Below are 27,290 nucleotides of genomic sequence, written 5' to 3' on the forward strand. Positions count from 1 at the left end.
GAGGTGGGAGGTCCTAGGTCTTACCACAGGGCAGAAACCCTGACTGCTCTTTGGACTGGAGAGGGAGGGGGGAAGGAGTGGAGGGAGGGGGAGAAAGGTGGGAGGAGGGGGCGTAGGTTGGGAGGAGGGGGAGGGAAATGGGAGGCTGGGAGGAGGTGGAAACTTGTTTTTTTTGTTTTTTGTTTTTTATCTCCTTTTCTCAATAGAAAAAAAACCAAGCAATTGATGTCCCTTCAGAGATACCAACAGCCTTGCCTCTAAAATGGTTGACTGAGAAACCAATATGGACAAAGCAATGGCCTTTAGCTGAGGAAAAGTAATAGGCTTTAGAACAGCTGGTACAAGAAAAATTAGATGCTGGACATATAGAAGAATCTACCAGCCCTTGGAATTCTCCTGTATTTGTGGTTAAGAAAAAATCAGGTAAATGGAGAATGGTGACAGATCTCAGGGCCATCAACAAGGTTATTCAACCTATGGGCCCTCTGCAATCTGGAATTCCTTTGCCCTCTTTATTACCAAAAGCATGGCCTCTCATAGTTATTGATTTAAAGGAATGTTTTTTCACTATACCTTTGCAAAAAGAAGATAGAGAAAAATTTGCCTTCACAGTGCCTACTTATAACAATTCTCAACCTTCGAGGAGGTACCACTGGACCGTCCTCCCCCAGGGTATGTTAAATAGCCCCTCCCTGTGCCAACATTTTGTGAACGAACCATTGCAAATAATACGCAAGAAATTTCCCAAATCTATAGTATACCATTACATGGACGACATTTTGTTAACCGATTCAAACATGGATACCTTGAACATACTGTTTGAAGAAATAAAGATACTTTTACCTAAATGGGGATTGCAAATCGCTCCTGAAAAGATTCAGAAGGGAGATTCTATTAATTATTTAGGTTATAAAATAGGTTTGCAAAAAATTAAGACACAAAAGCACAAATTAGGAGAGATCGCCTACGGACTCTTAATGACTTTCAAAGACTGTTAGGAGACATTTCCAGTCTACGACCAGCTATTGGAATAACACCTGATCTAATAATTCATTTGAACAAAACCTTGGATAGTGATAAAGATTTAAACAGTCCCAGAGAATTAACAGCTGAATCAGAAAAGGAACTGACAATGATTGAGGAAAAATTACAACAGGCACATATGGACAGGGTGAATCCAGAGCTCGACTGTATTCTCGTCATAGTACCATCAAAAATTTCTCCTACAGGAATTTTAATGCAGAGAGATGATATTATTTTGGAATGGATCTTTTTAGCACATAAACCAAGTAAGAAACTGAAAACTTATGTGGAGAAAGTCTCTGAGTTAATTATAAAAGGCAAGCTGAGACTTCGTCAACTAGCAGGCATAGACCCAGCAGAAATTATAGTGCCTTTCACTGCTGATGAACTAAAGAAATTATTGGAAGATAATGAACCATGGCAAAGAGCTTGTGCTAATTTTTTGGGAGACATTAATAACAACTATCCAAAAAGCAAGAGGCTTAACTTCATAAAGAGAACTTCTTGGATTCTTCCTCGACTCGTCCGTGATGCTCCAATAACTGGAGCCCGTACATTCTATACTGATGCCAATAAATCAGGGAAGGCAGGTTACAAATCAGAAGACTTTGATAAGGTGGAACAAAGTCCGTATAATTTTGTCCAGAAGGTGGAATTATATGCCATTCTTATGGTGCTAAGGGATTTTAAAGAACCTATTAATATAGTCACTGATTCACAATACGCAGAAAGAGTTATTTTACATATTGAAACTGCTGAATTTATACCCGATGATACTGAACTAACCTCATTTTTCCTCCAGGTTCAAGATTTGATCAGGAACAGGCTTTGCCCTATGTACATAACACACATCGGATCCCATACGTGTCTGCCAGGTCCTCTAGCACAAGGTAATGCAGAAATTGATCAATTATTGATTGGTAGTGTGCTACAAGCCTCTGAATTTCATAAAAAACATCATGTTAATAGCAAAGGTTTGAAGAAAGAGTTTTCAGTTACATGGCAACAAGCTAAGGAGATTGTTAAGAAATGCCTTACTTGCTGTTTCTATAACCAAATGCCACTGCCTGCAGGGGCTAATCCAAAGGGCACCCAAAGGAATGAAATCTGGCAGATGGATGTGTTCCACTTTGCAGAATTTGGCAAATTAAAATATGTTCATCACACCATTGACACTTATTCAGGCTTTCAGTGGGCAACTGCTTTAAGTTCAGAAAAAGCTGATTCAGTAATCACTCATTTATTAGAAGTCATGGCTCTCATGGCTATACCTACACAAATAAAGACGGATAATGGTCCTGCTTATGTCTCTAGGAAAATGAAACGGTTTTTTGATTATTACAATATCAGGCATGTTACAGGTATACCATACAATCCTACAGGTCAAGCAGTCATAGAAAGATCAAATCGAAGTATAAAGGATATGTTGAACAAACAGAAAGGGTTGGAAAACACCCCTAGAAATAGGTTACATAATGCTTTGTTAACATTGAATTTTCTCAATGCTAATGAGAAGGGAACAACGGCTGCAGAAAGACATTGGATAATGGAAAAGTCTCCTGAACTAAATCAACCAGTTTATTTCAAGGATGTGCTGACCTCACAATGGAAGCCAGGATATGTGCTACGTTGGGGAAGGGGTTTTGCTCTTATCTCCACAGGTGAGGAAAAATTGTGGATACCATCAAAATTAATAAAGGTGCAGTTTGAAGAAGAGAAGCCACTTGGAAAAGATAAATAACAATTCTTTCATAAGGATGGCAAACATACTGATTGTAAGAAATACAGATAGGGTGGAGGCAGGGTTCTTTTCTTATCTCCACAGGAAAATACTCATCTTCAAAGAAATTGATGGACCCTGAATATTTAATTACTGATGGATGGACACATTTTGTAAGTATTAATTTTTATTTATATGTCTTATTAAACATTTCTTTATAAACATATAGAGCTGGTTTTGAAGTTGGACTCTGGCTCAGTCCCTCTCCAATTCCAAGCCTGTTAGTAAGAGAAAAACCCAGAGTTTCTGGAGTTTCTGTCTCATGTCAAGAGCCATGATATGGGACAGAAAGAAATGTGAGTTTAGAAAACATCTTTGCTTTTCTTCATATCTATCATACTTTTCATTGAATATATGTATCATGCCTTTCATTGAATATATATATGTATGTCTATATATGTCTATATGATTAATGTTTAAGTTTTTCACAATGAACCATGTGTTTTTCCTGAAGTGACATTTGAAGTTTCCAGGAAGAAGATGGGGCCCCACAACAACAACTCTACCTGGTTGATATGACGTCATGATACTGATAGCGCTACTACAAGACCTGTTTTGGATACCAGCTGCACAAGATGATCCCAACTTGGTTAGCTGAAATGGTGCACATCTTGTACAACATTATGGCCAGATCTCCACAAAATGCTCAGAGACTATTTGCAATTTTAAAAGACATTGATCTTGAAATTTAACCATCATTTTACTTTCACAGGATCCCCCAGAAAGAACGTCGTCCCCATGACAGCTGGAAATAATTCTAGAGGACGACGTCCCCTCTCCCAGTAAAGTTTACCCCTGGGTTTAGGGACATCATTTAGGGGTTGGGAGGTTGGGGGAGGAATTTTATAAGCTCGGGGATCATATTAAAAAAAAAAGAGGGAATGATGGGATAATTGATTTATAATTGTGAGTTACTGCTTTTAGACAAATATATTGGTATCAATTCTTGTATATTGAAACAAAGTTAAATTATATTGACTATTGTATGCATGTATGTTTCTATGTCTGTTTAAAACATTTTTATGTATTGACATATATTGTATTGATATATATATATATTGTATATATTTACCATATTGCAATGTACATTTCTACCTCTGATTAAGATACTTATATAATGTTTGTGTATTGATATATATTTGCCATATTGCAATGTATATTTGTACAGTGTTTATGTTTGGAGGTCATTATCCTCATTTGTTACACAGTTGTTTATTGTCTTAGTCTTTAAGTTAGATAGATATTGAGAATTATATAGATAAATAGTCATCTAAGTTTGTCATTTATAATCAGACTAATCAGGTTCTTTAGATATGTAGAGATTATACTCAGTCTAGATAGATAATCTTCAACCTCTTCAAAGAGCTGTAGAAAATGGCCTTTAATCTAACTCAGAGTTTCGTGATAGTGAGACACAATTGCTCCTGGCAACACCGCTCTATTCCAGAGAGAATGTTGAGCACCAAAGACACTCCACCTGGAGCCTTTCTATTTGGCAGAACTGGCCTTTGGGCAAAGAAATGCCCATACCTCAACCACTGACAGAGATACAGAGCGTGCATCAATGGATAAAACAGGACTGTCATATCCTGCCAAGACAGGGTAAGATAGTTTTGAAAAGTTCCTTGCCTTTAATAATGGTATGTCAGTTATGTTAGGCCTTAGCCAAAATTGGTTGACTCAACATTGCAAACGAGACTTTGGGTGATTGCCCAGGTAGTCAGTTGTCTCTGTCAATTGTTGCACATTTTGGATATATCTCATTTGTTGAGTAGTGTTTATTCCCTTCTCAGATCTTTGATGGAGTTGAAGATTATATAATTGTAGTTACTCTTTACATTATTTGGACTCCTTGAGATAGAATGTTTAGCAAAGCTTTTGTTCTCAATATTGTTTGTTATATTTATTATTTGTTGTTATTGCATGTAGTTGTATTTGGTTTAGTTCTGTCTTATTTAGACAAAAAGGGGAGATGTAGGGATAAGTCCCGCCCCTTAGCGGGCGTGTTCGCCTCGGGCTAATGTCTGCCTATAAATTTGGCGAGCGTGCTCCGAGCTGTCTCTTCTGCTTTCCTGGTCTCTGTGGGAACGGTGGTTCTGTAAGTCTATTTCTACATTAAAACTATATATATTTTTACAATCTGTCTGCATTCATTTACGCCGCTACAGATCAGAAAATTAGAGCAGCAAGCCATTAGTTCTTACCTCTACAAAATCCTTAGACCAAATGAAATTTTCTATCTCTATAAGACCTTAGACAGAATGCCTTGGGCTCCTGTCTCCTCCTGCCTTATATCCTCTCTCTTGGCCCTTCCTGTCTCCATCTCCCTAGTGCTGGGATTAAAGGCATGTGACTCCTAAGTACTGGGATTAAAGGTATGAGCAACCACTCACTACCTGGCTCTGTTTCTCGTTGAGACTATATCAATCTAGTGCAGCCCAGGGTAGCATTGAACTGACAGAGATCCCTCAGTCTCTGCATCATAACTGCTGGGATTAGAGGTGTGTACCACCACTGCCTGAACTCCTGGGCTAACTAGCGGCTCACTACACACTCTGATCCTCATGCAAGCTTTATTTGTTAGAGCACAAACAAAATATCATCACAGCTGTTTATGGAAGAGACTAGCATTTGAGTCAGTAGAAAAGGCTCAGTAAAGATCTACCTCATGAATGTACATGGCCATCATCCACTCTTTCTAGAGCCCAAATCAAGCAAAAAGTTGAAACAATAAAATTGCTCTGTTTGAGTTGGGCAGATATCCTCAAACATCAATACTCTAGTTTTCATAGTTCAAACTCAACTCTTCAGACTGAAACTGAATTACACTGCTATATTTCCTGGTTCTTTTCTTTTCTTTTATGAGATTTTTACAGAGGGCTGACTGAGAAGCCAAGGACAAAGGCACTGGGTTTTGATTCTACTCCATGTACTGGCTTTGTGGGAACCTAGTCTGTTTGGATCCTCAACTTCCTAGACCTGGATGGAGCAGAGAGGACCTTGGACTTCCCACAGGGCAGGGAACCCTGACTGCTCTTTGGACTGGAGAGGGAGGGGGAGGGGGAAAGGGGGGGAGGGAGAGGGAAATGGGAGGAGGTGAAAATTTGTAATAATAATAATAATAATAATAATAAGGAAAAAAATACCAATCCAAATTCACACTCCCTCAACACACCCTCCTACCCCACCCCCTCCAATCCTAAGAGAGGGCAAGGCACCTTGCCCTATGTAAGGTCCAAAGCCCTCCCCACTACATATAGGCTGAGCAAAGTATACATCCAAAAAAGAGGATCCCCAAAAAAGCCAGTACATGCAGCAGAGACAAATCCCAGTGCCACTGCCAGTGGCCCCTCAGTCTGCCCAGCCAAACAACTGTCAACCACATTCAGAGGGACTAGCTTGGTCCTATGCTTGTTCATTCTCAGTCCCACTGGAGTTGGTGAGTTCCCATTAGATCAGTTAAACTGCTTCAGTGAATGAACCCCTCATTGCCTTAACCTCTTTGCTCATATTCTCATTCCTTCTATCCTTTCAACTGGACCTTGGGAGCTCAGTCCAGTGTTCCAAAGTGGGTCTCTGCCTCTCTTTCCATATGTTGCTGGACAAAGGCTCTATGATGATATTTGAGATAATCATCGATCTGAATACAAGGCAATGCCTGTTCGAGCACCCTCTTCACTATTGTCTATGATCTTAGCTGGGGCCATCCTTGTGGATTCCTGGGAATTTCTCTAGAGCCAGGCTTCTTGCCAATCCCATAATGGCTCCCTAAATCAAAATATCTATCTCCTTGCTCTCATATCTGTCCTCCCTCCATCTTGACTGTCCCATTTCCTCAAGTTCTCCTCAACCCTCCCCTTCTCCCTTTCTCTTCCCCTTATCCCCCTCCCTCTACTCTCCACTCCCATGCTCCCAATTTTGTCAGGTGACCCTGTCGGTCTCCAACCCCCAGGTGGGTCCATGTATGTTTTTCTTTGGGTTTACCTTATTACTTGGTTTCTCTAGGATCATGAACTATAGGCTCAACATTCTTTGTTTATAGCTAGTATGCACTTATGTGTGAGTACATATCATATTCATCTTTTGGGATCTGGTTACCTCACTCAGAATAGCGTTTTCTCATTCCATCCATTTGAATGCAAAGTTCAAGATGTCATTGTTTTTTGCTGCTGAGTGTTACTTTATTGTGTAAATGTGCCACACTTTCTTTATCCAGTCTTCAGTTGAGGGGCATCTAGGCTGTTTCCAGGTTCTGGCTATTACAAATAATGCTGCTATGAACAGAGTTGTACAAATGATTTCGAAGTATGATTGAGCACTTTTGGGTATATTCCGAGACTGGTATTGCTGGATCCTGAGGTATATTGTTTCCCAATTTTCTGAGAAACTGCCATACTGATTCCAAAGTGGTTGAACAAGTTTCCATTCCCATCATCAATGGATGAGTGTTCCCCTTACTCTGCATCCTCTCCAGCATAAGCTATCATTAGTATTTTTGATCTTAGCCATTCTGACAGGTGTAAGATGGTATCTCAGAGTTGTTTTGATTTGCATTTCCCTGATAGCTAAGGAAGTTGAACATTTCCTTAAGTATCTTTTGGCCATTTGAAATTCTTCTGTTGAAAATTCTCTGTCTAGTTTGGTACTTCATTTTTTAATTGGATTATTTAGAATTTGACTGTCTAATTTCTGAGTTCTTTATATATTTTGGAGATCAGTTCTTTGTCTGATCTGGGGTTGGTGAAGATCTTTTCCCATTCCGTAGGCTGCCTTTTGTCTTCTTGACTGTATTCTTTGCTTTACAGAAGCTTCTCAGTTTCAGGAGGTCCCATTTATTTATTGCTGCTTTTAGTGTCTGTGTTGCTGGGATTATATTTATGAAGTAGTCTCCTGTGCCTATGCATTGAAGATTACTTCCCACTTTCTCTTATATCAGGTTTAGTGTGCTAAGATTTATATTGAGTTTTTAATCCATTTAGACTTGTGTCTCATGCATGATGATAAATATGGATCTATTTTCATTCTTCTATGGGTTGACATCCAGTCATGCCAACACCATTTGTTGAAGATGCTTCCTTTTATCCCTTGTATAATTTTAGCTTCTTCGTCAAAAATCAGGTGTTCATAGGTGTGTGGATTGATATCTGGGTCTTGAATTAAATTCCGTTTGTCAACATCTCCATTTTTATGCCAATACCAAGCTGTTTTCATTACTGTAGCTCTGTAATAGAGCTTGATGTCACTGATGATAATGCCTCCTGCAGTTCCTTTATTGTACAGGATTGTTTTGGCTATCCAGGGTTTCTTGTTTATCCATATGAAATTGAGTATTGTTCTTTCAAGGTCTGTGAAGAACTGTGTTGGAATTTTGATGGGGAGTGCATTGAATCTATAAATTGCTATTGGTAGGATTGTCATTTTTACTATGCTGATCCTTCCTATCCAAGAGCATGGGAGATCTTTCCATTTTCTGGTATCTTCTTCAATTTCTTTCTTCAAGGACCTAAAGTTCTTGTCAAATAGGTCTTTCACTTCTTTTGTTAGTATTACCCCAAGATATTTTATGTTATTTGTGTCTATTGTGAAAGGTGATATTTCTCTGATTTCCCTCTCAGCTTCTTTATAATTTGTGTATTGAAGGGCTACTGATTTTTTGGAGTTGATCTTGTATCCTGCCACATCACTGAAGGTAATTATCAGCTTTAAGAGTTCTCTGGTAGAGTTTTTGGTGTCACTTATGTAAACTATCATATCATCTGCCATAACAAAAATTTGACTTTTTCCTTTCCAATGTGAATCCACTTGATCTCTTTTTGTTTTCTTATTGCTATTACTCAAACTTCAAGAACTGTGTTAAAAGATATGGAGAGGACAGACAGTCTTGTCTTGTTACTCGTTTTAGTGGAATTGCTTTGAGTTTCCCTTGATTTAATTTGATGTTACCTGTTAGCTTGCTGTACATTGCTTTTATTATATTTGGATATGATCCTTGTATCCCTGATATCTCCAAGACAGTCATCATGAAGGGGTTTTGAATTGTGTCAAATGCTTTTTCATTATCTAATGAAATGGTCATTTGGTTTTTTCTTTCAGTTTATTTATATGATGAATTACATTGATAGATTTTCATATGATGAACCAGCCCTGCATCTCTGGGATAAAGGCTACTTGATCATGATGGATGATTTTTTTTTGATGTGTTCTTGAATTTGGTTTGGCAGTATTTTATTGAGAATTTTTGCATCCATGTTCATGAGTGAGATTGGTCTGTAGTTCTCTTTCTTGGTTGAGTCTTTGTGTGGTCTTGGTATCAGGGTAACTGTAACCTCATAAAAAAAAAGTTTGACAGTGTCTCTTCTGTTTCAATTATGTGGAAAACTTTGAGGAGTACAGGTATTAGCTCTTCTTGGAATTTCTTATAGAATTCTGCACTCAGACCATCCAGCACTTGGCTTTCTTTCTTTCTTTTTTTGGTTGGAAGGATTTGTTGACAGCTTCTATTTCCTCGCAGCTTATAGGTCTATTTAAATTGCTCACCTGGTCTTGATTTAATTTTGGTGTATGGTATCTATCTAAAAAATTGTCCATTTCTTTTACATTTTCCAATTTTGTGGAGTACAGGTTTTTGTAGTGAGAAATTCTTTGAATTTCCTCAGTCTCTGTTGTTATGTCTCCCTTTTCATTTCTGGTTTTGTAAATTTTGAATTTCTTTCCACTTTCAATAAGGGTTTGTCAATCTTGTTGATTTTCTCAAAGAACCAGCTCTTTGTTTCTTTGGTTTTTTTTTTTGTATTGCTTTCTTTGTTTCTATTTTGTTAATTTCAACCCTCAATTTTGTTATTTTCTGTCTTCTATTCCTCCTGGGTACATCGGCTTCTTTTTGTTCTAGAGCTTTCAAGTATGCTGTTAAGTGACTAATGTGAGCTTTCTCTGTTTTCTTTATGTGTTAACTTAGTGCTATGAACTTTCCTCTTAGCACTGCTTTCTTAGTGTCCCACAGGTTTGGGTGTGTTGTGCCTTCATTTTCATTGAATTCAAGGAAGACTTTAATTTCTTTCTTTATTTCTTCCTTGACCCAGGGTAGGTTCAGTAGTTGATTGTTCAACTTCCTTGAGTTTGTAGGCTTTCTGAGAGTAGTATTGTTGTCAAATTCTAACTTTAATCCCTGGTCATCCGATAAGACACAGGGGGTTACGTCAATTTTTTTTTTTGCTTTGTTACTGAGTATGTGGTAAATTTTAGAGAAGGTTCCATGAGGTGCTGAGAAGAAGGTATATTCTTTTGTGTTTGGGTAGAATGTTCTCTAGATGTCTGTTAAGTCCATTTTAATCTTTACATCTGTCAGAAAGAATCTATGTCTAGTCTAACTGTAAACCCTGTTCAATGGAGTGCTAGATTGAAAAATAAACTCTAAAAGCCTGAAAACACACAGATATTTTTTACTAATTAAACTAAGCTACAATAGCCTTTTAGACACAAAAATACATTTCAGGCTTTTTATATAGTGCTGCCTTTCTAATTACTTTTTTCATCCTACCAAAGCCACTATTTCAAATTATCATAACTGATATTTGCTCTTTTTCTTATAATGGAAATACACACGATCCCCAAGTTATGATAACTATTTAGGATTTTTCAACTTCACAACAGTGAAAAATTCATACATCTGTATCCAGCATAAACTGTACCTTCAGTTTTTAATTTTGGTGTTTTCTTGAGCTGTAGGTATCTTGTTTCATATTCTTTGAAGATATTAAGCATAAGTCAATGATAATCTCCAAATAAAAACTCATGGAATGAGAAGTAAGAGTTTGGCAGTCAATGCCTTCTTAAATTTGCCCTCTAGATCTTTTGCCGTTATTTTGACCTATTCTAATCTTTACTCTTTCTGGAGTATTTCTATTTTGCTTAAAATTTTCTGGAAATACACAAGTAATTTGAGTATCTTCAAATTTCATTTTTCTAGTCTTGTGCCAGGCATCCCAAGGCCCCTCTCCTGATCCATTTCCTCACCTATGTTTGTATCCACTCACATAAGGCCATGAGGAGACCAAATTCATTAGTCTTATGGCAAGCTTGAGGTTCTCCAAAGAAACATTGGTTGGAATGTTATCAGATCAATAATATATGGTAGGAAGGAACAAATTGCTGCTGTAGTCCAATCAAGTGGTAGTGTCAAGTTTTCACATTTTATGTAAAGACAGGAAACGATATTTTTTTTTGTTTTCTTAATATGAGGATTTTCTTCTTGTGGATACATCTTTTAATTTAAAAATTTTGTTTTTCCCCTTTTATTCATGGATTGTAGGAAGTAGAGTCTTAAAATGGCTTCAAAATGGTATTTCTTATTCTTGGGCCTCATTGATAATTCCTTGGTGTATTATATATCTGTTCATGAGTTATAAAGAATAGATTTACTATTTTTTTATTTTAATTTACTACCACTTTGGGAAATAGGGAAACTTTGTCTCAACTGTGATATAATGTAGACTCTAGACATGCATTAAGCTCAGTTCATGTCAGTTGGGATCTTAGCAAGTAACAGTTTTCCAGAAATCAAATGTTTTAATGACAGGACTAATTACAGAGATGTGGGCTTGGTTAAGAAAACCAACAAAGGATGTTTGATGTAGGTGGGTCTTCTATCTATCTGTTATTTTCATTGGTTAACGAAGAGACTGCCTTGGCCCTTTGATAGGGCAGAAAATTAGGTGGGCAGAGTAGACAGAACAGGATGCTGGGTAGAAGGCTATGAGGCAGTCACCATGATTCTTCCACCAGAGACAGATGTAGGCTAGAATCTTTCCCAGTAAGCCACCACCTAGTGGTGCTACACACATTATTAGAAATGGGTTATTCAGGATGTGAGAATTAGCCAATAAGAGGCTGAAACTAATGGGCCAGGCAGTGTTTAAATGAGTACAATTTGTGTGTTGTTATTTTGAGTGTAAAGCTAGACGTGCGGGAGCTGGGTGAGATGAAAAGCAGGCCTGCTGGCCTCATCTCACTACAGATGTTGAGGCATTTAGATACTTGTGAGAGGAAAGCCATTATTATTACCCTTAGGCCTGGAAGGGGCAATGAGAAAATGCTACATTATGGAGTCACAGAATAGACAGAAGTAGAAGCCTTATGACAGGAGACACAGTCACAAATGAACACAGCTATGTCAAGTGAAAAAACACACTAACCTCTGTCTACTAGCATTCTTTTTTCATCATGATTTTGTCCATAAGTATACTCAACCTAAAAGTAAACTGGAAAGGAAATGAGAATATTGCAGTCAAGCTTCCTGAGACACACAACACAATAGATAGAAACAGAGAACATATATACCAGGGTTTCAAAGAGTGAAAAGCCATCCAAAAATCTTTGTTTCTTTCTGAATCCTAGTCATCATGTCAAATTACTTAATTATTATAAGCCTCCAACCACAGTAAGAATAATTGACCTAAGCTATCATTACAAGCTTTATAATTACACACAGAGATTTTGCAAAACATTTAAATACCAGCTGAATTATTTTGCAGTTAGGTTTCAGAAATGATGCTGGAGTTTTCAAAGTTTAATGTGCTCTTGTATAAAACATTTTCCCAAGCCAGTCTGTGAGACATAGATCTCTGTTTTCAAATGTAAATGAGCTAGTGTAGTATGCACCTACACTCACTGGCCACTGACATTTTAGCTTCTTTTTAATCTTCAAAAACTAACATAGATTCCCCAAGTGCTGTTGTTAGTGAGGCTGTATTTTTAATACTTCCTCAGAACAGCACAGTTATGTGAAAGATGTGTCATAGTCTGCCTTTGGCTTGAGAAAACATGAGCTGGAGGACATTCCTGTTAGGAATTTTTTCCTAACGCAAGCTCTCTGCCGATTCAAAATACCAATCAAGCCAAATCAAAGCAAGCCAGATTAAAAAATATCCAGGTTTAATGGGATTTCTGAACTCTCCAGTGGCCAGGAGGGGGAACCAGGAGGCCTTGCTAATGTGACCACTAGGAGAAAGGGAAAGGGATGGATCCTGGGATTTGGAGTCCAGAGCATTCAACTCTCAGGCCTAGGGGCTGGGAGAGATGTGACGGACTGAAGTCTACGCTCCCAACTTAACAATTCCATCGCCTTTTAAAACAAATTGAGTTCTAGAAATAAGTGCATGGCAAAGGAAACTTTGACTGTATTATTCAAGTGCCTGTGTGTAAGTTGTAGCTTTAAGATCCTTCTATGGTTCAGGAGTAAGCAGTTGTCAGGGTTGACCTGCATCCCTACTGTCAGCCTCAGTGTTTTATGTAAATCTTAGTTCTACTTGATCTTTTGCCTTAATTGTCACAAATTCTAAACAAGTACATTTCCAGTACTTTTAACATAGATAGTGCACCACCATATCATGCCAGGCATTATGAGCAATATTGGAGTATCAAAACTAATGTGTACATAGATTCTCATATCATGTGGTATGTGTGGTTATAATGTAAGTATAGGCTATTCAACCCACCTGAGTCAAAGCAAAGCTTCCCAGTGAATAATACATTTTTGAAGTTTCATGAATTTTATTTCTGTTGGAGAAATGTAGGCAGGAAGGGTGGACAGGTGAGGGGAACATCACAGCTAAAGGCACAGAGTTATGAATCAGCACAATGAGTGCTGGGAACTATTACCAAACCTTACTAGCAAAGAAGGGAGTAGTAAAGGGTTGGGTTAGTGGGAGTCAATAGAACAGCTGGAGTCAAGAGACGTCATAACAGACTTGCTGAAAAGATTCAACAGTACATGTAATGAGAATATTTCAACGTATATAGGTAAATATTAGAGCAAGTATTAAGTCAAAGTGGAAGATCTACCCCTAGGTATCAGTAGCATAGCAAGAGTGTGTAGAAAGCCAGCTATGGGGTATTTTAGTTTTTCATAGTTTTATGAGGATCAAGGTTCAGATGTGATTCATGATCCATTACTCACAGAGCTCTGAGTCAGGAATCATATTGGTAATGCAAACAACCCAAATCTGTACATATAATCAATGTCACTTTTATATGGTTTTTTAATTCTGAAGGAAGAAAAAGAACCCTATCAGTTTACCAGTAACCTAAGAAGATCAGAGAGTTGCCAGCACCCTTTTCAATGTCATTGCTTACCCATATCTGTGGATAGGCCTAAAGTTTGGAAAAAATGCTGAGATACTTATATTGCCAATATCTCATCCATAAACAATTCGAATAGTTTTTATAATTCACACTGATAATGATTATCTTTGAAGATTCATTAGAAAAGCAATTTCCTCCCCATTACCAATCCTAGATAATAAGGGCTTTCTGCTGCACTTGCTCTCTGACTCTTTAGTTACAGGTTAATATTTGTCCTCCAGAAATGGTGGAGAATCCAAGACTGAGAGCTTTATCCTCACAGAACAACTAAATGTTCATTTTGATAGGAAAATAATATTTTATTGATAAATGGTACTGAGTTATTCAGCAAAGTATGTGGAACAACCCCCCCCCACAAAACTCAATATCTACTTTATGTTATAATCAGAAGTTAATTCCAGATAAATTATGAACTTCAGTTAAAAAAATAAAACAGTAAAGAAGATTGAATAAGAGATATGTTTCATTACCTTGGAAAAGATTTCTAAATTGGATGCAAAAAGTATCAAACAAAAAGGAGAAGGTAAATGAATTTGACCATATTTGTAAATTCATTGAGTAATTGTAAGAAGTGCCGTTCCTCCAAAGACAGAATAAGAGTCTGAATGTCTATACATGGAAACTCAGATCTTGAATATTATAAAAAAAAATGAAAGTACCCCAATGGAAAACTGGACAAAATAGTTGAATAATTATTCACAAAATAAAATAATCAAGTGACTATTAACCTCATAGTCTTCAATGAGTGTGGGAATATAAATAGAATTTTAATAGCTCTTTTATTGGGATATATTTTTGCTTATCTTGTTAGCAGAATTATATTGTACTTGACAAATGAGTGTTTATACAATCCTTTCTTTCCTCTTCTGCAAAATTACTTGAACTCTGCCTCATGTTTCATTGTAGATCTGGATCTGTTTCCATCAGTTGCTGGATAAAGGATAAGACCTCTCTGATGACAAATGGGCTAGCACCAATCTTGTCAGAGGAGATGGCCAGTTCAGGCTGTGTACCCACTATTGCTAGGAGTCTTAGTTGGGGTCATTCTTATAGATTCTTGGGAGTTTCCCTTGTGAGAACTTGACTCTGAAATGTCCCTCTTTCCAGTAGTCTCAGTACACCCCTTATCTGTCTCCTCCAACCTGATTGCTCTTGTTCCCATCCCCACCAGCCTTCAATCCACTCAGAATCTTTTCTGTTTTCCCTTCCCAGGGAGATCTGAGTGTTCCCCATGAATACTATGGTTACCTTGCCTGTTTGGGGCTGTAGATTGTAGTATGGTTATCCTTTATTTTATAGCTAATATCCACTTATGTGGGAGTACATGCCATGTTTGCCTCTCATGGCTCACTCTGAATGATTTTTTTTCCACTTTCACCCATTTTTCATCAAATTTCATGGTGTCCTTGTTTTCAATAGCTGAGTCATACTCCATTGTGTAAATGAATTTTAAGTTTTAATCCATTCTTCAGTTGAGGAACATCTAGGTTGTTTCCATATTCTTGCTATGACAAATAAAGCTGCTATGAACATAGTTGAGCAAGTGTCCTTGTGGTATGATTGAGCATCCTTTGGGTGTATGCCCAAGCATGGTACAGCTGGGTTTTGTGGTAGGTGGTAGGTTGATTCCCAATTTTCTGAGAAACCTCCACACTGACTTCCAAAGTGGCTCTACAAGATTGCACTCCCACCAGCAACAGAGGAGTAGTCTCCTTCCTCCACATCCTCTACAGCATGAGCTGACACTTGTGGTTTTGATCTTAGCCATTCTGGCAGCTGTAAGATAGAATCTCAAAGTTGTTTTGATGTACAGTTCCCTTAAAGTTAAGGATGTTGAACATCTCCATGACAATTTGTTGTCCATTTGAAATTCTTCTGTTGTGAATTCTTTGTTTAGATCCATACCCTATTTTTGAAATTGTATTATTTGGTTAGCTGATATCAAGTTTCTTGAGTTCTTTTTTATATTTTGGAAATCAGTCTGTTTTTTGTATGTGGGGTTGATAAAGATCCTTTGTCATTCTGCAGCCTGCCATTTGTCTAATTGACAGTGGGAACAAGAACTGTCACTGACTCCTTTACAGGCTCTTGGAACACTATTCCCTATACTGGGTTACCTTGCCCAGACTTAATACATCGGAGGTGTTCAGTCTTACAGTAACTTGATATGCCATGTTTTGTCGATACTCATGGGAAACCTACCCTTTCTTAAACAGAAACAGTAGGAGTGGATTAGGGATTGCGAACAGAGAGGGTTTTGGGAGAGGGACTGGAAGAAGAGGAGGAAGGGAAATTGTGGCCAGGAAAAAAGAATGAGTATTTAGAATAGTTTGTGTCAAACTTTTTGTTTGTTTGTTTTTTTGTTTTTGTTTTTGTTTTTCGAGACAGGGTTTCTCTGTAGCTTTGGTGCCTGTCCTGGAACTATCTCTTGTAGACCAGTGTCAAACTTTTTAATGTTGGGTAGAGTTTAACAGTTGGGATTTTTATTGAAGGGAAAATTTCAAATTATCAATTTTCTTTTTCTCTATGTAAATCTATGAATATTTTACAATTATTGGGTTGATTATCCTTCTAGGAATTTGTCTATTTCATCTGTACTATCTGATTTGCTAATATACAGTAGTTCTTTTTTTACTTTTCCATTAAAAAAGTTACACTTCTCCCCCTCCTCCCATTTCCCTCTGGCTCCCCCACTTACCCTCCTCCCTCCCCCTCCCTCCTTAAGAGAGGGCAGGGTGCCCTGCCCTGTGGGAAATCCAAGGCCCTCCCCCTCCATCCAAGTCCTAGGAAGGTATGCATCCAAATACACTAGGATCCCAAAAAGCCAGTACATGCAGTAGAAACAGGTCCCAGTGCCATTATCGATGGCTTCTCAGTCCACCCCCATTGGCAGCCACATTGAGAGAGTCCAGTTTGATCACATGCTCATTCAGTCCCAGTCCAGCTGGATTTGGTGAGCTCCCATTAGATCAGGCACACCGTCTCAGTGGGTGGACCAACCCCTCATGATCCTGACATCCTTGCTCGTGTTCTCCCTCCTTCTGCTCTTCAACTGGACCTTGGGAGCTCAGTCCGTTGCTCTGATGAGGGTCTCTGTCTCTATCTCCATCCGTTGCCAGATGAAGATTCTATGGTGATATTCGAGATAATCATCAGTGTGATAGTGGGGCAAGGACAGTTTAGGCACCCTCTCCTCTGCTGCCCAAGGAGCTAGCTGGGGACATCCCCGTGGACACCTGGGATCCCCTCTAGAGCCAAGTCTCTTGCCAACCCTAAAATGCCTCCCTTTATGTAGATATGTTCTTCCCTGCTCCTATATCTGCCCTTCTTCCATCTCCGCCCTCCCAATCCCCCAAGCTCTCCCCAGTCTTTCCCTTCTCCCTTCTCTCTCTCCTCTTCCCCCTACCACACCTTACCCCTACACCCACCCCTATGCTCCCAACTTTTGCCTGGTGATCTTGTTTGCTTCCAATTTCCAGGATAATCTATATATTTTTTTTGGGGGGGGTTCACCTTGTTATTTGACTTCTCTAGGCTTGTAAATATGCTACACATATCATGAACATTCATTAAATCTCTTACAGGATAAACTCAAGATCTCTCATTCTATAGACCCTTGATTCAACACTCCACGTACTCTGGAATACTATTGTTTTTCTTCTGTTTACTAAATAAATCTTTTCTTACATGGTCTGTGTCTCTTGGCTGAATTCTTTCCTCCAAGAAGATGAGAGCAAAGGGTAGCTCCTTCCTGGTAACATACAGAGCACATCTACCACATTTTCCTATTCACTGTTGAACTGAGAGGTTAGTTTACTTTAATAACACAACTTATATTGTGATAAATAATGTAGCTATCCATCTCTTTATGAGCACTATAATAGTGAATTTCTTGGTAATTACTTGACCACAAATCATAAGTACAGTTATTTTGGTTATATACTTTCAAATCTCTTCAGCATGGTTCTATCATATAGTTTATTATTTGGACATAAGAATGATGTGGATGTCTCTCTGTATGGTGTAAATATGTTTTATTATAATTAATTAATAAAGAAGCTGGTTTGTCTAATACTTAGGCAAAATAGAGTCAGGCAGGAAATCCAAACAGAGATACAGGGGGAAAAAAAAGGCAGAGTTGGGTGGGTGGGGGAGCTGTCAGATGCCAGAGAAGCAAGATATGAGGTAAAGGCATGAATCTCATCATAAAATATAGACTAATAGAAGTAGTTAATTTATATTTAGAACTAGCCAGTAAGAAACCTGAGCTATCAGCCAAACAGTTTGTAATAAATATTAAGCCTTGGAATGTTTGTTTGATAATTGGTAGGCAAGAGAGAAACCTCCAGTTACATAAGAATTTAACAGCTCTTTATATCTTCACCAATACCTGACATCATCTAGGTGTCTAAATTTTGTTACTTTAGTAGCTTAATTTGCATTTTTATTGCAATGAGCAACTATTTGTATAGAATGCATCTCTTATATAACTCTTTATAATTTCATAAGATTAAGAACCTTTCCTGGTTTTACCCACAGTTCTATTTGTACTATTTGGTAAAAGCCTGACACATAGTAAATATTCCATAAGAGGTTTTTTTTGTATAAAAGTGTTTTCCAATTTACAATGGGGTTAAATACAGATAAGCCCATCATAAATCAAATTATAAGTAAATAGAACATGGATTTTATGTACTTACACTACCGTGTGTCCTACATAGCATCCTATGGAGTGTCAGTAGTTTCCTCTGGTGGTCATGGCTGAGTAAGCCACAGCTTATTATTGTTGTCCATCTCACCACCAATTCAGGGAAAGATCCAAACTTAAAATCCAAATCACAGAATACATAGCATTTTCACACTATTAGAAAGTTGTAAAATGGTAAGTAAAACCATTGTAATTTGAAAACTTAGATGTGTATAAGAGCACTTTAGCTCTGAATGTGGAACTTTAGGAATGAATTATAGGGTCTGTGACCATTTTTGTAACTTAATTGCATAGTTCTTAATGTGAACTTTATATATGACAATGTTTTGTCATAATGTCAAAAGGTGAGATGTGAGTAGGACCACAGAAAAACACTCCATTATGTTATTGACAGGTTTGAACTGGTGACCCAAAGTGAAACAAGAGAACCTACTTAGAGAAACAGAAGTGTTGACTTCAAGAAAACTTAAAGTTTGTGGAGAAGGGGATCAAAACTCCATTAATAACATTTGTTCACAAAATCCACTGGGCAATTATCCTACTAGGTGCTAGACTTTATGTGAAACAGACAAGACAGGCACAGTTCCACCATCAGGGAGTCCATAGTATAAGCAAAATATTATCAGAAACACATAAACACATAGCAGGTATCCTCTAAGTCACTCTAATGGGAGTGAGGGAAAGAGGTATATGAAAAACATAATGATCCCGTATGAATGCCAGCAAATTTCCCTGGTGAAGCGATGTCCAAAGAATTCATAAGAGAGAACATTAGTTTTCTACACTATACAAATAAGTGTAGCTATGTCTTTAAGTTTCTCTGAAAATAGCAGGTCAATTGAAAAGACTTCAAGGATGCTCAAATCCTTCTTCCTACAGGTGACTACCCTAAAAGAATCACTGGGGTAATTCCTTTTTACTTTAGTAATTATCAAATAAGATGTCCAGAGTTGCAGAAAGGCAGACTATTGTGCTTCTTCACCAGTAACTGATATGACCAACGAGGAGTGAAAATAATCCCAGTAAACTATGACTGATCAAATGCAGTTTTTATTTGGGGTACAAAAACCTTTAATTTTTGATAGTTTAACTGTTTTAGGAAACATTCTAATTCTTGGGGAAAGTAGAGTGAAAAAGAGTGGATGGGTTTCAATTATGAGTACTACCTCTATCTCATTCTTTACGTATACATTCTGAAAGTTTCTTTAAATATTTCCAGAGGATTGAATTCCCTAAAAGTATATAGTTGTGAAACAATTACTTCAGATATCTTTTCTTATTTTTTAAGTATCATTTTTTATCTCCATATCATCATTTTCACTATTCCTTCCTCTAAAATCTTTAGAAGTTATAACTAGTAAAAATTTATTTATTTGCTTCATTTTATAATTAGAAGAAAGTCTGGCCCACACCCTACATTGTCAGAAACGAAACTAGAATCAAGAAGGTTAACAAACCTGTCATGGACTCACTGTGTAGGTTCATTCTCAAGGGAGGTCAGGAGGTGGGGGAGATCAAAGTACATATCAAAGGGCAGCTCTACAGGCAAAAGCAGGAGTTAAGAAAACAAAACTGGCAACACTGGAAGATTAAAAGCAGCAATAATGAACTCACTCTTGGCAACAGTATTCCATCCTCACTGCTTTCTTTTGCAGGCCACCATGTTCTTGAGCTGTAAAAGGAGCAGTGGGCCACTTCTGGCCTCCCAGCTCCTGGCCGCCTGGCTAATGCCTGAAATAATTACAAAGAAACTGTATTTATTTAAACACTGCCTGGCCCATTAGTTCCAGCCTCTTATTGGCTAATACTTGCATCCTGATTAACCCATTTCTATTAATCTGTGTTTACCACGAGTACATGGCTTACCAGGAAGATTCTAACCTATGTCCATCTTGGGCCAGAGTTTCATGGCATTTGCCTGACTCTGCTTTCTTCCTCCCAGAATTCTGTTCTGTCTTCCCCACCTACCTAAGTTTTGACCTATCAGGCCAAGCAGTTTTCTTTATTAATTAACCAATGAAAGCAACAGATAGATAGAAGACCCTCCTACATCAGTGAGCCTTCTGTAATCAGACTATTTTACAGAGCACAGATAAGCACTTTACCAACTAAGTATCTATCAACTTAAATGGTATTCTTCTTCTTTCTCTGATCTTGGAGGAGATGAATTGTATGACCATGCTTTTTATTGGGTTCAATTCACAGGCAGGAAGTAGGGCAGAGGGAAGCAGATGCGGTAGTTCTCCCCCAGTCTTAAACAGTGGTTGATATTTTCCATAAGCACTGCTCCCACTGTGCCTCTCCCATGTGACAAATTGCTCAGGGTCCTTTCTCCCATTTCCTCAGGCTTTTGATGGTAAGCTATTCCTGCCATGCTACTCTTCGGTTGTTATTACATCCCATATTAATTCTCATAACCTAGTGGAAGGTGCCTTTATTTAAAGCCCTCTTATATAAACCTTCTGAGTTTGATTGTGTTGCCCATATGATCTTAGTTGATAGGCTTTTTCCCCTAGGTCTATTATAATGCTCCTTTGTGAATTGTGCTAGGTAAAATACATTGCTGGAGAAATTTAGTGGACAAAGAACAAAACCTCGGCCATATAACCTATTGCAAAAATGGGAAAGATTCAGCAAAAATAGAGACACAAGTTTCCAAATTCCCAAAGTAAGAACTATACCCACTCCTTGTATACAGAAAACAGGTGCAAGATGTACACAAGCAGGGTAGTGGGGAGACAACCATGCTTCTCTGAGGCTCCATTCCCAATAGAGTACACCACAGTAGCTCTTGCCTATGCCATCAGTCTCCTGCAGGGCCAGATCTTCCTAGCAAAATGTCACGCCAGAGAGACCCTACATTTCAGTTTGACTGTTTCTGAAAGGAAAGGTCTTGTTACCCTCATGTTTCCTCTGGTGAAGGGAATGCTTCCTTATGGGAAAATCAGTCAGTGCTAAAATATTTTATGCTTTCCTGTTTCTCTAAAGACTGCCATTTCCTAAACCATGCAAAGCTGTTTCCCTTTCTGACTGCACAGAGGAAAATAGAAGTACATTCATGAAGGGTTCATTTTGGAGAAGGAAACATGGCTGTTTTAAGACTGCATGTTTCCATTTTTGCTTTTCTCTAATCAAGACAGTGAGTGAGTGTGTGCCCATGAGCTAAGTGATAGTCTTCGTTGGGGACTGAGACTACTCTCTAATCTATCCTTTCCACTATGGAATGTAGATGAAGACTTCAGTAACTGGTAACTTGCTATATTTTCCATCTTGTTTTAGCTGTTTTCTGAACTAAACCACAAAGGCCCTTTTATTATATCTCCTTATTAAGAATTTTATTATTTTTTGCTGTTTAAAAAAGTTTATTTCTATGGTTATGTTTTGGATCAGAAAAACCCAGTTTAGTGGTGTCCAGGGATATATCAAAAAGTCTGACAGTGCAAAGGTTCTCAAATTACATCAGAACTTGACCTTTTTTTCTTTAGGCAATATACAAGAAGAAGCGTGGCAGACTCAAAACAAAGGTCTCTCTTCTTACCGATTATATACAAATTTAATCTAACTACACTTTAGAATTTAGTCATTTATTCAGTTAGCATAAGTATTTTAAGCATGTTCCATGTTCAGATACTGAACAAGGTATGAACAACATTTAAGATAAAATAAAATAAAATAAAATGGTGGCTTAAATGACCTATTTATATTCATTGAAAAGCAACCAAGAAGAACAATAAGTTCTTTGTGCTGACTTCTTAGGTTGTTGTTTTATTAATGCTATATTAAGCACACAATGATTTTGTCATTTCTATCTTATTAATCATTACTATTAACTATCATTTGAACAGTTTATTATGTCATGTGCTAGTTATTGGTGAGAAAAGAAAGATATGTACAAGTCCATATATTTACTTTGTAGTCACACTTCTGGAAGAATTGTCACTCAGAGAAATTTTTTTTTACTGTTCTCACTTTATGGCTATCATGCATCTGGCCTCTGTCATTCTTTTTGCATGTGTTCATTTGTCTTGTTCATCCTGGAAGACTTTGTGCTCCTAAAGTTTCTGTGTCATATATTTGCGTGAAATACTCAAATTTCTACATGTTGTTAAACACACAGGTTCGGTAGATTGACTTAGCAAGATTTAACCTTTGAGTTATGCTTTAGAAAACTGACAAGGTAATTCAGCTTTCTTTACAATGTATATGTTTAAAAGAGTACGTATTGGCACCAATTTCTTTCTTTCCAAATGCCATTTTCTGGATGCATTTAATTTATTGTGGCTTGGGATAACTGGGAAGGGCTGAGACCATCACCTATGAGAGATAATGGCTGAAGATCTTACTCATACTCTTCTTAGGAAGTTAATGCATGAGTAACTCTTGAGTGGCTTTATCAGGGCCTGGATCTCACTTGAGAGATTATGATTTTAATTTAACATATCCTGCCACACAGCATGTGAAATATGCAGCCAGCAGTGACTTCTGTGGGTTGAAAGCCCAGTTGGGTTTATTTTAAAAGACTTGCAGTTCTTTGCCAAAGCCTACATTCCTGGAGAGTGAGTAGACTGGGTCACTCACTCAAAGTAGGCGAGAGGTCACAAGCCTGGAAAAATGAAATCAGAACACTTTTCCTGGCAAGGCACAGCATTTGAAAAAGCATTATAAAGTAGACATTAGTGGAGTTTTTTTTTTTAATTTCAAGAGGAATCTTATGTATGTGTCTCACACAGACTTCTTTCTGAGCTACAGCTAATTAGTCCTGCCATTGTTCACCTTTCCTGGAAATCAGAGAAACAAAGTATTCTGGTTCCTAACTCTAGTTTTGGACAATGGCCTTATTGGAGAACAAAACAGTAGCTGAGTTCTTGAGGCTAATGCAAGTCTCTGTGAAAAGCACCTGGCACACAGCCCACATGACATGAATTAGGTGAGAACAAGAAAAAAAAAACCTTTTGCCAACACAGGCTTACTTATGTGACTGGCACTATAGACTATCGACAAAGGTCAGTCATTCCATTAAAGGCTAAGGATATGACAATTATTTATTGAGAACATTTTGTGAAACAGACATCTATTTAATTCCTATTCACCCAGGAAGGTGAACATTTTGTTGTTTGACTTTGTTCTTGGGCATTTGGTATTTAGTTAAGAATTTGAAGTTCCTTTCAATGTAATAGTTCAAAACCTCTGAAGTTTTAGAATTAAAGTTTATCTGTCAGGACAAGACTCCAAAGTGAGGAGAATAGAGAGAGCCCTTCTGTTGCCATCACGTAATCAGAATAACGAGGAATCCATGGCAGGAAACTTCTACCTTTGTATATAAGACAAACAATAAACCATGCAATTTTTGGGTTGGACATTGCAGTGAAGATTCTCCTGGGAAATCTGGATGTTTCCTCTGCTCCAGGGTGTTTGATGACTTAACATGGATCTGTATATGAAGGAGGGAAGTGCATGTAGGCACAAGAGAAACTCAGGAAAACATCTGGGTGTGGTTTTCTCTTTCATTTTACCATGCTGGTGTTAGCTTCTGACTTTTTTGGTTTCTGCTCATCTCTATGACAGCCTGTGGTCTTGTGGTAGCATTCTTTGTGGTTTTTGTTTTTTCTGTTATTTCAGTAACTATTGCTAGTTGAAGACATTGCCACAGCAATTTGTCCCACACCCTCTCTGATGGCTTTTCCAGCCTGCTACAGGCTTTACGATTCAGGACAGAGGAAGGTTGAACTGACAGTGGTTTTGTACCATTAAGAGAAGAGGAGAGTGAAGAGGGCAGCTAGCTCTATTACAGGATCCCAGAGAAAACTGCTCCCAGAGGAGTAGTCATGGCTGGATTTGTGGTAAGGGAAGCAAGGGAGACTGAGAAGATGAACACCTAGCTTCCAACCAACCCATGAACTGCAGAACCGAATTTATACAGAAAAGTCTGGGTATATGCTGATCACATTCTTAATTGTAAGTTTTGTATTGATCGTGACACTGATTACATTCTAGATAATGTCCTAAAGAGTTTACAAATATTAACTTGTTCAATGCATCATAACCATGTGAAGTACTATCTGTATTACCAATGTCCTGAGTGAGAGAATATATACACCACCTTCTCCAAATTGTACACTATACTATAGTATCTCTTTTGCTAGTGAGAACATGGATGGAAGTACTTAGCACTATAGAATCTCTGGTAAGGGGAAAAATTGTTTATGTTAGAATGGTTATGACTGCTACTAGCCAGTGTTTGTCTCTTGTAGTACTTGTTAATGGCTTCAGCATCTGTAGAGAAATATATCTGTACATTCAACTCTGGAAGCCGAAGCCTCAGTTCAAACCTATTACTCAGCAGCTATGAGATAGTGGATAAGTTATGTAATGCCTCTATGTCTCAGTTTCCTTTCTTGTTTTTATTTTTGTGACAGACTCCCATTTATGTAGGCCAGGCTGGTTTAAAAATATTTCTGCTTCAGCCCCAGGTGAAATTACAAGTGTGTACCACTGTGTCTGGCCTCAGTTTCTTAAATGGTATGATAATTATCTAAATTATTGCTTCTTACTAATAATAAATGAAAATGTCCATGCAGCACTTAGTAGAACACCTGAAAGACAGAAATTGGTTAGCAAATATTTGTTGCTTGTTTAACTACCTATTGCAATTAAACTAAATTTTCATTCTTTAGATTTTTTTTTTCAGTCAGTGAATTGGTCACTTATTTCCAGGGGTTTCCTGGTAAAATTGCTGTGCATTCATTTATTGAAATGGTTCAAGCCTGTACGTGTGGTACTCCATTTAATTCTGAGGTTAGTGTGGCTATGTCAGTGCTAGGGATGGGACCAGGACCTTAAGTACAACAGAGAAGTGCTTTATCACTGAATTTTATCCCCAGATTGATAATGCAGGCAATATCTCTTCATTAATAATATGGAAACTAATACTAGAAAGAAGACATGGCTGTTAGGTCTGTATGGATAATCACGGGAGACTTTGTGATCAATGTTCCAGTGTTCTCTCCAGCACCATTTCCCACCCTCTCCCACACTCATGTATCAGACTTGCTGATTGAGCAACATCAATCTAAATTCTTAAATCATTTGCTGTGCATATGAGCAGACTCTTTCTCCACTCATGCTTCTTCAGGAAGTGATAAGGAGTCCAACCCATAGGAGTGAGAATATGAACAAAGAGGTCAAGACCATGATGGGGACACCCACTGAAAAAGTTTACCTGAGCTAATGGGAGCTCACCAACTCCAGCCAAACAGGGAAGGAACCAGCATAGTGTAGTAATAGGAGCGGTGGCGCTACATTCCCAGCACCCTGGCCGCCTGGCTAGCTTATGCCCCGAAATAACAACACACAAATTGTATTCTTTTAAACACTGCTTGGCCCATTAGCTCTAGGCCTTACTGGCTAATTCTGATATCCCGATCAACCCATCTCTAATAAACTGTGTAGCACCGGTCTTACCGGGAAAGATTCAGCATGTCTGACCTGGTGGCTTGCTTCATCACGTGCGGCTGCCCAGGAGAGGGGAGCATGGCGTCTCTGAGCTCACTTCCTCTTCCTCCTAGCATTCTGTTCTGTTTACTCCACCCACCTATGTTCTAACCTATCAGGGCAAGCAGTTTCTTTATTTAATTAACCAATGACCTTCCTCCATCAGCATAGGACCAAACTAGTCCTCTGAATGTATGTGACAGTTGCGTGGCTGGGGCAGACTGTGGGGCCATTGACAGTGGCACCAGGATTTGTCCCTTCTGCTTGTATTGGCTTTTTTAAACCCATTGTCTTTGGATGGATATGTTGCTCAGCCTGGATATAGTAGGGAGGGCCTTGGTCCTTCCTTGGAACAATGTGCTTTGCCCTCTCTGGGGAGTGAATAAGGGTGAGGTGGGGGAAAATGTGGAGGGGATGGGAGGAGGAACTGGGTTTGGTATGTAAAATGAAAAAAGTTTGTTTTCTTTTTAAAAAAATAAAATAAAATAAAGTGGGAAAAAAGGAGTCCAACCCATGTCTTTCCCTCCCCACCTCCCTTTCCTCCCTCTCTACCTCTCATCACATGCTTGGGGAACTCGCCCAAACTTCCTTTCCAGGGCTGAAAGTCAGAACATTTCCTATTTGGAAATTTCAGAGAATGATAAAGGTAATAGGAGCACAGGATTTTATGTATGGATGCCATTTCTTACATCAACATCAACCTTAAGCTGTAGTTCTCACCTTAATTTTTGTATGTAGTGAACTTGGTATAAGAACAGAACCTAACCTCCTACCTCCTACTACAACTAAATAGAAGAACTAAATAGAAGCATTTGAGGATGGTTACTTGGAGTGGGCTCTACCTTATGATGCATAAGGTAGAGCCCACTCCAAGTCAGGCCTGCAAGTCAGGCCTGAATATCTACCCAAGGACCCTCTGAAGGGGAGAAGCTTGGGTGGAGGGATGCTTCTGTTGTTCCTAGGAGTGCAATTGTGGTCCTCTAGCACATGATTCCAGATTGTTTTATCTTTGTAGCCATAAGACAGCTTCTTAAACAGTTGTCGTCTGAAGCTGGAGTGCAAGTCTAGTATTGGTATTGTTGGTATTGCTCTGTCTTCCAGCTGTGCGCTATTGGTTTTGTCAGTATTGCTGTCTGTCTTCCAGCTGTG

The sequence above is a fragment of the Microtus oregoni genome, unplaced genomic scaffold (genome assembly GCF_018167655.1).
Source record: "Microtus oregoni isolate MIOR12 unplaced genomic scaffold, Mior012 000073F_000, whole genome shotgun sequence".
Classification (NCBI taxonomy): domain Eukaryota; kingdom Metazoa; phylum Chordata; class Mammalia; order Rodentia; family Cricetidae; genus Microtus; species Microtus oregoni.